We start from the raw sequence: 14,468 nt of genomic DNA, 5'->3' as shown, positions 1-14,468 counted from the left end.
AACTGGTGCTTGCGATATGTTTTATCTCCATTTTCGCGATTCATAATTTATATGACCTGACAAACGTTTTCAACGAGCCGCATATATAAGGGATGGTGAGGATAGAAAGAGAGAAAAAAAGAGAGTGAAAAAGAGAGGGCAAGGGAAATGTATGCAGTAACTATCGATTATTTTTTCATGAATTATACTCGCGGAAAGGTCGTTACGTGCAGGCGCGCCGTCTGACTGTACACTGACTTACATCACTTAAAGGATGTCCAGACTCGTAACCCTTTTACTTTATACACGACGATATATGAGAACCCAATGAATTAGCTTTATATTAATTTTTTATAAAGACACAAATCTAGGTAACTTTATATTTTACTGTGTGCACACTATTATCTATATAATCATTAACAATTTATTGGCGAGTGATTCTGCATTTTTTTTAAATGCATTTTAATTTTAATTATTTATTATTTTCATTCTTGAAAGAAAATAAAAATAATTCAGTAATAATTTTTTACAATTTTATTTTATTTTTTAAAATTCAATTATTTTCAAAAAATCTAATTAAATTCTTTGCAAAACTCAATTATTTTCATAAAAAAAACAATATTCATCACAAGAATTCAATTATTTTCAGGAATTTTAATAAAATTTTTTTTCAAAATTCAATTATTTTCAAGAATTTTAATAAAAAATTTGTTTGCAAAATTCAATTATTTTCTAAAATTTTAATAAAATTAAATTATTTCTTAAAATTTTAATAAAATTTTTATCAACATTTCAATTATTTTCAATAATTTTTCTAAATTCAATTATTTTCAGGGATTTTAATAAAATTCTTTGCAAAATTCAATTATTTTCTAAAATTTTAATAAAATTCTTATCAACATTTCAATTATTTTCAAAAATTTTTTTAAATTCAATTATTTTCTTAAATTAAATAATAATATTCATCAAAAGAATTAAATTATTTCCTAACATTTTAATAAAATTCTTAGCAAAATTTCAATTATTTTCAATAATTTTTTTAAATTCAATTATTTTCAGGAATTCTATTAAAATTCTTTGCAAAATTCATTTATTTTCATAAAAAACTATGTTCTTCACAAGAATTCAATTATTTCCAGGAATTTTTATAAAATTCTTTGCAAAATTCAATTATTTTTCAAAATTTTAATAAAATTCAATTATTTTCTACAATTTGAATAAAATTCTTTGCATAATTTTAATTATTTTCAATAATTTTTGCAAAATTAAATTATTTTCAAGAATTTTAATAAAAATGTTTTGCAAAATTCAATTATTTTCTAAAATTTTAATAAAATTAAATTATTTTCAATAATTTTTTGAAATTCAATTATTTTTAATAATTTTTATAAATTCAATTATTTTCAATAATTCTATTAAAATTATTTGCAAAATTCAATTATTTTCCTAAATTTTAATAAAATTCTTTGCAAAATTTGAATTATTTCCTACAATTTTAATGAAATTCTTTGCAAAATTTCAATTATTTTCAATAATTTTTGCAAAATTAAATTATTTTCAAGAATTTTAATAAAATTTTTTTGCAAAATTAAATTATTTTTCTAAACTTTTGAATAAAATTAAATTATTTTTAAGAATTCTATTAAAATTCTTTGCAAAATTCAATTATTTTCTAAAATTTTAGTAAAATTCAATTATTTCCTACAATTTTAATCAAATTCTTAGCAAAATTAATAGAACAAACAAAAAATAGTAAAACAAAGAAAAAATCAATTAAAAAAATAAATTAAAAATTAACAAAAATAATAAAATAAATAAACAAAAAATAACTATAAACAAAATAATAAAAAAAAATTAATGTAATAACAAAAGGAAAAGTTAATGAATGAAACAAAACTTGGAAAAAATAGCAAAATAAATATAAAAAACTATAAATAGAAAAAATAACATAATAAATAAAAAAGAACAACAAATATAAAAAACTAAAAAAAGAAATAAAAAAACTACAAATATTAAAAATAACAAATTAAAGAAATAAAAGAAATTGTCAATTCAATAATAATAAATAAAAGAAACTATAAATAAAATAGTAAAAGAAATAAAAGAAACTGCAAATAAAATAGTAAAATAAACAAATAAAAAAAACTAAATAAAATAGTAAAGTTAATAATTAAAAGAAAATAATCATATATATTTATAAAAAATAGAAAACTGTGAGGAAAAATACAAAAGATAAAAATTGTCGACGACATAAAAATTACAGAGTACTACTTGGAATAATGAAAGAATTTTTTCTTTTCTAATCAATTTTTTTATAATGTAAAATAAAGTGATCTAGTAGACTTTTGCTATATGGTGTGTGATCAATATCTTTATGGATGAAATGAGCGCTTCATGAAAATTAATGCTTATCATGTTAACGGCAACATGAAAGTGCCAGACAATAGATTAGTGCCTCAGTGTGAGTGCTCGCTTCCTGTAACCAATATTCCTCTTTAAAATCATAAAATATTCTTCTTGACATGTAATTTGTTAAATTGTGTCCCATTCCTTGTGTTATTGTTTATTTTCAAAATTCAACCGCAGAGAACTTTCTACAAATGCACTTCATTTACATCTATTTCATGTATAATTTACCTTTTTGCTATTTTACTCAAATGATTATAAATTCTAAAATGAATTTCAAATTTCTCTTCTTTTCAATTTGTCATTTGTATTTTTCCTCTTTTTTTTATTTTTTTTTATTTATTATATTTTTTATTTTTATTATAATTTTTATTTTTATTCTATTATTTACTTACTTTATTTTTAAAATTCCGCTTTCATTATTATTATTATTATTATTTTTATTGTATTATTATTATTGTTTACTTATTTTATTTTTAGAATTCCACTTTTTTATTTTCATTATTTTTATTGTTTTTATTATTTTAACTTTTGGTTTATTATTATTTTGATAGCAATTATTTTTAATATTTTCTATAAATGTCTTGAAATAGTCGAAAAAATGATTGCGAATTTTTTTTTCGTTTACCTACGATTGGACTCGAACCCTTGTCGACAGGGACTTTTTTCTAATGAAATGTCGATTAGTGCACTCGGCCAACAGTGCCTCTTAGATTCACAATTAAAAATTAGTTGAAAACAATATTATAAACTGGAAATTCAAACCTAAAAAGGGAAAATTAAATTAAAATGTAAAGCAGAAGCTACTTATTTGTTATTTTCATTGAAAAAAATAATAATAAATGGAATTAACGAAAAAAAATTAAATAAAAAAGTAAAAAAAAAATTTAACAAGTTACGAATAAAATCAAAAGTGGAAAGAAGTAAAAAATATAATAAGTAAAAAAATATTAGCTAAAAAAATAAAAAGAAATAAAAAATATATTAGGTAAAAAAGTAAAAAGAAGTTTAAAATATAATAAGTAAAAAAGTAAACAGAAGTAAAAAATATAATAAGTAAAAAAAAGAATGTTAAAAATTACAAGAAGTAAGAAAATAAACAGAAGTAAAAAATATAATTAGTAAGAAAATTAAAAAGAAGGAAAAACAGTAACAAATGAAATAAAAATAAAGTTAAAAATAAATGAAAAAAATAAAATTGGTAACACATTAGTTAAAAAAAAATACAAAAAAATAAAAATTGGAACAAATAAAATAAAAAAATAAAAGAAAAATAAAAAATATGAATTAAAAGAAGATTGGTAATCGATAAAAATATATTTATGTATCTATTTTGTATTTTTTATTTTTATTAAACAAAAATTTATTGCATCTATAAAGTGTGACTGTAAACTTTACTCTTGGATACATTTCGTTTTTTTTATATTTCTGTAAAAACTGTCCCGCTTATTTTTGCCTGCAATACATTAAATTTACTCCATCTTCTTCTTTTCTTTACAAAAAAAAAAAAAAAAAAAAAAAAAAAAAAAAAAAATACAAGAGCAGAAGAAAAATTTCTCCCGTGAAAGATTTTAAGCGTTTAGTAATATATCTTTTGGATATAAAACTTGTGCGGCATTAAATTTTCAATGTCAGGTAAAGATATACTTGAAGTTGCGCTATAAGATATTATTATATACATAGAGTAGTGCATTATATGGCGTCTAACTCTCGAGAGACACACTAAAACTCAACAAGACTCATTATTTTCTATGCGTGACCAAAAACACCCTCTTTCTTCAAAAAAAAAAAAAAAAAGAAGAAAAAAAAACTAAAGAACTTCTCGTGTAAGAAAAAAAAGTTTTTTGTTTCAAAACTTTTTTTCTGCATAGTTTTATTTTCATTTGTATTTTTTTTTTTATTTGTATAAAGAATAAGTCTCCAGACACTAAAAGTCCTAAGGGAGAGGAAAAAACTCGTAACAAGTCATTGAAACATGCAAAAACAAGTGTAATACTTTAGCGAAAGTTTGGAATTTAAGAAGAGTTGTTCTATTCTTTTAACTTGTAGATAAAAATGGGTAAAAAATTATCAGTATATTTTTTAACTTAAAGTTTCAATTATTTTCAATAATTTTTCTAAATTCAATTACTTTTAGGAATTTCAATAAAATTCTTTACAAAATTCAATTATTTTCATTAATTTTTCTAAATTCAATTATTTTTCAGGAATTTTAATAAATTTTTTTATAAAATTCAATTATTTTCAATAATTTTTCTAAATTTAATTATTTTCAGGAATTTTAATAAAATTTTTTACAAAATTCAATTATTTTCAATAATTTTTACAAAATTCAATTATTTTCAGGGATTTTAATAAAATTTTTTACCAAATTCAATTATATTCAATAATTTTTTTAAATTCAATTATTTTCAGGAATTTTAATAAAATTATTTGCAAAATTCAATTATTTTCATAAATAAAAATATTCTTCACAAGAATTTAATTATTTTTAGGAATTTTAATAAAATTCTTTGCAAAATTCAATTATTTTCTAAAAATTTAATTAATTGGAAAATTCAATTATTTTCTAAAAATTTAATTAATTGGAAAATTCAATTATTTTCTAAAAATTTAATTAATTGGAAAATTCAATTATTTTCTAAAAATTCAATTGCATAATTTAATTATTTGCATAAATAACAATATTCATCACAAGAATTCAATTATTTTCAGGGAATTTTTATAAAATTCTTTGCAAAATTCAATTATTTTCTAAAATTTTAATAAAATTCAATTATTTAAAAAATTAAGATAAATTAAATAATTAAGTTAAATTAATTAATTAATTAATTGAGTTATTAAAACAGTTATTTGTAAAAATGAATAAAAATAAAAATTGTAATTTATTTTTAGGACAAAAATATTTCTTTTCTATAAATATTTTTAAATTTAGTAATTGTTTCCCTCAATGAAATTATTATTTTAAATTTAATATTTATTTTAATATTAAAAATAATTCCTTTATTACAATTTACAAAGATATTTCCTTTTATTCTTTGGATTGAAAAAATTTCTCGCAAATAAAAGCACAAATATTTTATCTTCTTTATAAACGTATTAATTTTGCAAATATTTATCATCATCTTTTATATAAAAAGGAAATTTCATTATTTTCTGAAATGCTCATTTATAAATTATTGAAGAAATAATTGAAATTCTTTCCCTGTAGGCAATATATTTATTAATTTTATAATTCTGATAAATAAAAATTCACAATAAAGAAAATATTCTTTTTTTCATAAGGTAGTAAAGTCTAATTTTAGAATATTTAACATTATTTTGTATTTAATTGAAAAAGAAAATAAATAAATAGAAGGAACGAAAAAAATTAAATATTTTTTAATTGAATTTTTAATTCATAGCCAAATTTCAATTATTTTCAATAATTTTTTTTAATTCAATTATTTTCAGGAATTCTGATAAAATTCTTTGAAAAATTCAATGATTTTTAGAAATTTTAATAACATTTTTGGCAAAATTCAATTATTTTCTGAAATAATAAAACTCAATTATTTTCTACAATTTTAATAAAATTCTTAGCAATATTTCAATTAATTTCAATTTTTATAAAGACAATATTCATCACAAGAATTCAATTATTTTCAGGAATTTTAATAAAATTTTTTGCAAAATTCAATTTATTTTCTAAAATTTTAATAAAATTCAATTATTTTCAAGAATTTTAAGAAACTTCTTTGCAAAATTCAATTATTTTCTAAAAGTTTAATGAAATTCAATTGTTTTCTAAAATTTTAATAGAATTCTAAACAAAATTTCAATTATTTTCAATAATTTTACTAAATTCAATTATTTTCATGAATTTAAAAAAAAATTTTACAAAATTCAATTATTTATTTGAATAAAAAACTTTCGTTTTTGGTATAAAAATAAAATTTAAAATAATATATTAAAATCACAATAATTGAAATAAAAAATAATGAAAATAATACTTGTGAATAAATGTAATAAATTTTCGTACTTAGGCATTAACAAAATAAATAATTGCGGGAATATGTTGTTAATCTTGTTTGTAAATCAAATCGTATAATATACCATGGGAAGTAGCATGTCCAATTTAGGAAATTGTGTTTTGGTAGTAATTCTGTTTGTGTTTCGTGACATTATGCATAGAACTGATAGTTACTCTCTGGTATTTATGGCATGTTTCCAATATGATCATTCCTGGACGAATGAGAACTCTATTTTTACGAAATTTCCAACCACCGTTCAAAATTTTTCGACTGACAAATAATTATTATTATATGGGAAATAGAATTTTTCTCCATTGGACACGAATTATTATTCTTATTATAAGGTTAAAATACATTTTTCAATAGCGAAAACCGAAGAAATTAATTTCTTTCAAAAAGTCCCGTAACTATGATTTTTTTTAAGTTTTAGTAATATTTCTTCGCAGAATTTGACATTATCGATGGTCGAAATATTAGGGATCTAGTTTTTCTATTTTCTGTTCATTCGTATCAGTTACCTACTTTATCTTCAGTTGGTAATAGTAGAGATCTATTATATCTGCAATTGGTAATAGTTATTGAAGGTTAAAAATCGAATTTTTTTAACAAAATTGTAGAATTTAGCTTTTACCCTCCTTTGGAATAGTAGAGACCTGTTTTATCATCCGCTGATAAAACTGACCAAAATTTAAAAAAATTAAAAACCGCATTTTGTGAAGAATATGGAGAATTCATCATTAACGTTCATCGGCATAGTGGAATCCTACCTTATCTTCAGTTGGAATTACTTATCGAAGGTTGAGAAATGACCGAACAAAATGATCTACTGCCGGTAAAGAAGAAATTGACGTTGTCATCAGTCGGTATTAGTTACAAAATATTAAAATAGAAGAAATTACCATTACCGACCATCGGACAAGTAGAAAGTTACGTTTTCTTCAATCGTTATTAGTTTTTGTATGTTTAATTGTTCTAAAAAATAATTATTTTAATTATTGTTGCTTATTTTATTATTATTATTATTTTTATTGTTATCATTATTATTACTTTTAGTTTTATTATTTTAATTAAAGAAAAAGCTATTAAAAGTTATTTTTGCAATTGACATTCGTTTAAACATTTATTTTTCATTTATAAACTCAGTAAGGCTGTATTAAATGTGTTGTATTTTGTATATCCAGAAAAAAGGGTTGAAAATAGTTTTTAATTGAAAAAAGAGGAAAGAAAATTAATTTATGTTTTCTTTCATATTTACTTTAAAACTCTTTTCATTTTTCTAAGATTGCTTCGGTTTTATGCGTTCGTATAAACATACACATATCGAATTTTTCTCTCCGTCTAATATTTTCCACTATTTATATATATACATATAAATATATATATATTTACACATACATTCGCAATAATATGGTCGGCACGTATTTTTGAAATCTATGTCGTCGACGAGATTACCTTGTCGATCACAGAATTTTCACTCAAAACATTTCCACTCTTTACTTTGCAAATTTTCTATTATAATTTCACGAATAAATAGACACATTTTGTTGTTCATTTCACGTTTCGTTTTACGTATTATCTGTATCAGAAGAAAAACAAAAGAAATTGAAATTGATAATTTATATTTTTTATCTTTAATAGTTATAAAAATAATTTGTTTTTTTTAATATTAATTCGAAATTAATAATTTATTGGTTAATTTATTTCATTTTATTTCTTGTTTATTTTATTTATTTTATAGTTTAGAAAGGTTTTTATTACCGCTTGTGAGAGAGATTTAAAGTGATGACATTATTTGGGGTGCGGTTTAATTACCGCTTGTGAGAAAGATTCAATGGTGTTTTTTTATTTTATATGGATTTAAATCATCGCTTGTGAGTAAGTTCCAAAGTCGTGTCTATTTATATTAGTTGCGATTAATTTACCGCTTGTGAGAAAGTTTCAAAGTCGTGTCATTTTATTTTAGTTGCGATTTAATTACCGCTTGTGAGAAAGATTCAATGGTGCCTTTTTACTAATAAATAAACTATAAATAGAAGATATTAAAAATTAATTATTAAAAAACAAAATAAAAACTATTTTTATTAAAATAACAAATATAATAATAAATGTCATTTGAAATATTATTATTATTATTATTATTATTATTATTATTATTATTAATTGAATTTTTAAAAATAGTTTTTTTTCGAAAAATGTTCAAATATATCAGTCAAATAAATTCAAAATCGTAAAAACCAATTTTCTCGATTGCAATATACCCTCATATATAAATAGAAAATGTTGCATATATCCATGAAGTGGAAAAAAGAAATAAAATAATCAAAAAATAAAATAACAACCGAAAAAGAAACACTGTATTTAAAGGTTACAAAATGAATTGCTTTTAAAATTCTGTGAGATAAGCAATGCTCACTTGAAATGAGAATTATTTTTCACCATTGCTTTTATCTTTTACCTGCTGAGAAGATTTTTATCGTATTTTTCTTCACAAGTTTCACATTTTTCTATTTACTCAACGGTACTTTTTAATCAAAAAAAGAGAGAGGCCACAGTGTTTTTCAAGTTTCTTTGATATCAATCCTTCTTTTATTTTTTTTTTTGACCCTAACTTTTCATCAACAGAGATGCAATTTGCCCTTATGATAAACGCAATACTTTTATTTTTATACATAAAGGAAAACAAGTTCCGATTTTATTTTCTATTTTTAATATATATGTTACGAATTTATTAAAAATTTTGGCAAAGTTTTATTAAAAATAAAAGTTGAGAAATTAAAGAGTTATTGAAAAAGTTATTAAAAAAATGTATAAAAATTGTAAGATAAAGATGTTTATTAATTTTATGATTTTCAAATTAAAAAAATTCACAACAAAGAGAATTATTTTTCATTAGTAAAATATAATTTTACAATATTTAACATTTTTTTTTTCTTTGTATTTAATAAAAAAATAAATAAATAAATAAATAGAAAGTTGAAAAAGAAATTAAATGTTTGCAAAATAATTTTTTTAAATTGCATTTTTAATAAATTAACTCTCTGATGAGAATAGGGGTTTTAAATAAAGTTCGTTTTTCAATGTCAAATATTTGAAAATGAATAATGAATGGCATGTGACACAATATTGCTTTAGGAATCGCGGACGACCATTTGGAATTTCAATCAAATTTATTTAATTAAAAAGAAGAAAGAAAAACGATTTTACGTCAATGAAACGTATTTTGTTAATAAATATTGTTTATTATTTATTTGCTCACTTTTTCAATTTATTTCAGATTGAAAATTTGAAATCATTTATTTGTTGATTAACAACTATTATTATTTGTGAATAAATTAAATACTAAACAAATAGTACTTTCAATATATTTTAATTAATTAATAAATGAATAATATTGTCAATAAATAAATAGCCTTATTTAATTATTTAAATTTTATTTATTGATTTATAGTCATAAATAAATAATATTGCTAATAAATTAATTAAATAATAAGAAATAAAGCAAATAAATAGAGCAAAAAATATGAAAAGAAAAAAATTTTTATGGATAAATTGATTAAAAAGTAAATATATTTGATGACTGATTGAAAGGGAAATATTCTTTTGTTCCTGGTTCGAAAAATAGAATTTTTTAGTGGATAAATTTATCAGAAAGAGAAATATTTGCAGATTAATATTGAAAATGAAAAAAGAATTTGTCTTTTTAATAAAAAAATAACATTCTGAATAATGGACAGTCACTTTACATTTTCCAGTGTAAATAATTTTCCTTCATTCTAATCTTTTCACCCTATCTCTTTTCTGCCATGAAATGGCTTCTGTAGTATTAAGAGATCCTATTTTGTAGTTAACGATCGGTATAGGTCGTCAACACTGCCCGAGGCTTTAGTGCGTCTCTAGAATCTTTAAAGTTGATTCCATTAAAAAAAAAAGAAAAAAAAATTGTTATCCTCGTTATTATCCAACAAAACGTGTGTTTGAAAAAAAACTATATACAAACAAACGAGAATTCATTTTGTTATAAAATGTCTTTCCTGACGATAAAAAAAAGGAATTTCGTTTATAAATAGTTTTATTATTAAGATATTTCCTGTTTAATTAAATAATTATATAATAATTAATTGAAAAAATAATTCCATTGTAGAAAGACCCTAAGATACAAGTGTTTTGCCATAAGTTCAATATTGATTTCGTTGTAGAAAGACCTTAAATGTAATGGTACTTCTATAACTAAACAGAAAACTCATTGTAGAAAGTCTTTTAACAAACTGGCATTTCTACAACAGTTCAATAATAATCACCATGTAAAGAGACCATAAAAGTACTTTCCGAAAAGTTCAATATTAATCCCATTGTGGAGAGACCCTACACGTAATGGTACTTCCCCAAAAGTTCAATATTATTCCCATTGCAGAAGACACTTAAAGTATTGGTCCTTCTACAAGAGTTTAATAATAGTTCCATTGTAGAATACCTTAAATATAATGGTACTTCCCGGAAAATTTAGTATTAATCGCATTGTGGAAAGACCTTAATTGTAATAGGAAACCTAATGGTACTTCCCCAAGAAGTTATTTTCCCAAGAAGTTATATCCCCAAGAATTATTTTTTGTAAGAGTTACAAAAAATAATTTGACTTCCCCAATATTAGTCCCATTTCAGAAGACCCATAAAGTATTGGTCCTTTTACGAGAGTTTAATAATTATACCATTGTAGAAAGACCCAAAAGGAAATGGCGCTTCCACAACTGTTGAATATTTTGTCCATTGTAGAAAGACCTTTAAAAAAATGGTGTTTTACTATTTAATATAAACTCCATCGTAGAAAAACTTTTAATAAAATGGCACTTCTACAAGAGTTCAATAATAATTAGTAAAGTGTGTGAATAATAGTGTAAAGAGGCCTTAAAAGTAATGGTGCTTTTTCAAGTATTGTATATTAATTGTATTTTAAAAATTACCCACACAAAATGGCACTTCTACCATAGTTCAATATAATAAAATAATAATAGTGATAAAGACCCGGTGTGAAAGGGTCCTTAAAATAATAGCACTTCTACAACACTTTGCAGTATTTTTATTCTATGAAAAATTTTTTTGTTTATACATTATAATTATTTTAAATTAAAATCAAATAATGGCATTTTTCTTGATCCGAAAATAATTTATTTTTCCACCTGAGAGATGAACACGTTCCTTTTTTTTTGCCTTCAATGTATGTACATAAATAAATAATGAATTTGGGCTCATGTGACAGGTGTGTAAAGACACATTTGTTACAGTGGCTGTGTGCGATCAATAATTAATCTCCGTCGAAGTCAATTTATCTACATCAGCGATTCTCTGATTGCTACCAATCACCCTTATTTTTTCGAACCAAGTGTCTACTTTCTCTTGTGTCAAGCGTTTATGAACGGAAAAAAAAGAAAGGGACGAAAAAATCAATTATAACCCCCCAATCCATTAGCAAGCAGAAAAAAAATAATATTCAAAACTTGAGAATTTCAATTCACAATATTAATTTTCAAAATTCCTTCTTTCAAACAAATTTGACCTTAAATTGGATACTTATAGTTATCAATTTTCCATTCCTTATTAATTTTGAGGAAAAATTAATTCTACTGTAAAAAGACATTAAGAGTAATGGTGCTTCTACAATAGTACGAGAGTAATTCCATTGTGGAAGCAGTCAAATAATATTGGTGTATTCACAACTGTGTACTATTTACCCTCTTGTAGAACCAGCCTAATTTTAATGGTGTTTCCACAATAGTGTAACCTTTATCCTCTTGTGGAACCAGCCTAATTTTAATGGTGTTTCCACAACGGTATAACATTTATCCTGTTGTGGAACCAGCCTAATTATAATAGTGTTTCTACAATGGTGTAACATTTATCCTCCTGTGAAACATGTCTAATACTAATGGTGTTGCCACAACTGTGTAATATTTATCCTCTTGTGGAACAGGCCTAAGGTTAATGGTGTTTCCACAGCAGGGTAAAGTTTATCCTCTTGTGAAACCAGCTTAATGTTAATGGTGTTCTCACAACCGTATAATATTTATCCTTTTGTGGAACCATTCTAACTTTAATGGTGTCTCCACAATGATATAACAATTATTATCTTGTGGAACGACTATAATTTTACTAAAATTTGTGTTAAATTTACAAAAATTTGTACGAGGTCCCATTTCACCACTATTTAAGCGAAGGAAAAAATTCTTTTACATTTCAGTGAACAAAAAAAGAATATTTTTAACAAAAAACTTTATAATAATTAATTTTTATGCAAAATTCTATTAATATATTTTGAAAATAGGTTAATAATAGATTTCCACTTTGAATGCGTATCTATAGTTCAGATCCAATTATCCATAAAGGACAAAGGATCACTATATACACCTATAGAATTCTCATTTTAAACGTATTAACCCTGTAGCGACAATTTAATCTACTCTGAATATATGTATCTCATACTTCACTTTAACTTGACGTTTAAACTACATTTATACATATATGTACGTACAAAAAGAAAGTACTAAAAAAAAAATTCATAAATGCAAGAAAAAAAATTCATTTTCCAACTCGACAGTTTATAAATACGAGTAAAAATTTCCAGGAACTGAATGTTGATGAAAATCTCTTTTTCATTGTAGAAAACAATAATTTCTTTTTTGCTAATAATGCATTTTTGTAATTCTCTCTTCTATGCCCGAGGGGAAAAAATTGTTTGATGTTATACAATTGGCCCTAGTTTCATTAATTGTCCTCGGAATTGACGATGTGCATATATAGATATAATATATTTGTGGTGCGGTCACTGAAAGGGAAAATGACTAATGATATTTTTTCCCTCTTTAATGGTTCGAGATTTGGGTGAAATTTACAATTGCGAATAAATTGATCATTCTTATTTTCTATTTGGGTTGAAATTTGGGAAATTTGATTTCTTCATACGAAAAGATTTTTTTAGAAATTAATTGTACTTTTACAAAAGTACAAAATTATTAGTGTTGTAGAAGGACCCTGAAAGTAGTGGAGCTTTTTTAATGACACAACATTATTCGTGTTGTGAAAGGAACCTAAAAGAAGTGATGCTGCTTTAATAGTAAAATTTGATACCTATAAATAACAACTATTGGTACTATAAAGAATGATTATTTAGCACAAAGAAAATTTATTTGATACAAAGAAAAATTGGTTGTTGCAAATAAAAATTTATGAAGAGAATGAAACAATTACCTTCTATATATTCACATAATTCACTTTTAAGTAGAAAGACAAAAGTTCTAAAACAAAAAAAAAAAATTCCACACAAGCTTCAAAGCATTGTCAAAATTTTCATTTTATCGAAAAGAAAAAAAAACACATTGTTTTGTAATAACAAACGTGACACATACATATATTTAATAAAATTGCAGAAAATTGGATCAATAATTGTTGACCTTTCACTTTTCAAGTTGAGCCGTATTGTAAATTTTTTTTTCAGAACTATTTGACCAAGAAATACTTGATTGTTGCAAAAAAGATGTTTAGCAATTTGTTGATAATTACTGCTACAAAGATTTGTATTGATTCAATTTTTTTTTGTTATGGAATAAAACATTTTGGATGTTTGGTAGCTCTGAAAAACTAAACAACAATGCTACCTGAATGTAAAAAAACTACTTCTTCGGAACTGAGATACTGAGAAATTTATTTCCATGTAAAGATTTTCTGCAATGGTTTCTTCTTTTCTTTCTTTGGAACAACAATGCAAAATTTCGCAAACTTGGCAAATTTATTTCCCGTTTCTTGAAGCAGGATTCGATAAGCTCTACAAAGAAGACCATGGTTGATAGAAAATACCCAACAGCTAATAGCAGAAGCATACGTTGAAGCAAATCTTGCGAATCATCTTCCTCTGGTAAATCCGAGTGCAAAGATACTTTTAATCGCGAGTGATACAAACCCCACTTGTGCATCAATCCACTATTAACGAAATTTAAAAGTTCTCTGTCAAATTTCTCCCCGTATGGAGCGCCTGGTTCCATCCAAAAAATCGACGCTACATGCGAAACAGCTTCATTCAGT

General features: G+C 22.9%; 1 protein-coding gene across 1 annotated transcript in view; it reads right to left on the bottom strand.

Annotated features, from left to right (window-relative positions):
• Window positions 1-14,468, bottom strand: part of LOC122502549 (sodium/calcium exchanger 2-like) — a 94,639-nt gene that overhangs the window by 62,747 nt on the left and 17,424 nt on the right. The gene's annotated exons all lie outside the window — the stretch shown is intronic.

Source organism: Leptopilina heterotoma, unplaced genomic scaffold (assembly GCF_015476425.1).
Source record: "Leptopilina heterotoma isolate Lh14 unplaced genomic scaffold, ASM1547642v1 Lhet_234, whole genome shotgun sequence".
NCBI lineage: Eukaryota > Metazoa > Arthropoda > Insecta > Hymenoptera > Figitidae > Leptopilina > Leptopilina heterotoma.
Note: the sequence above shows the minus strand (reverse complement) of the source record. Positions and strands in the feature narration are given on the sequence as shown.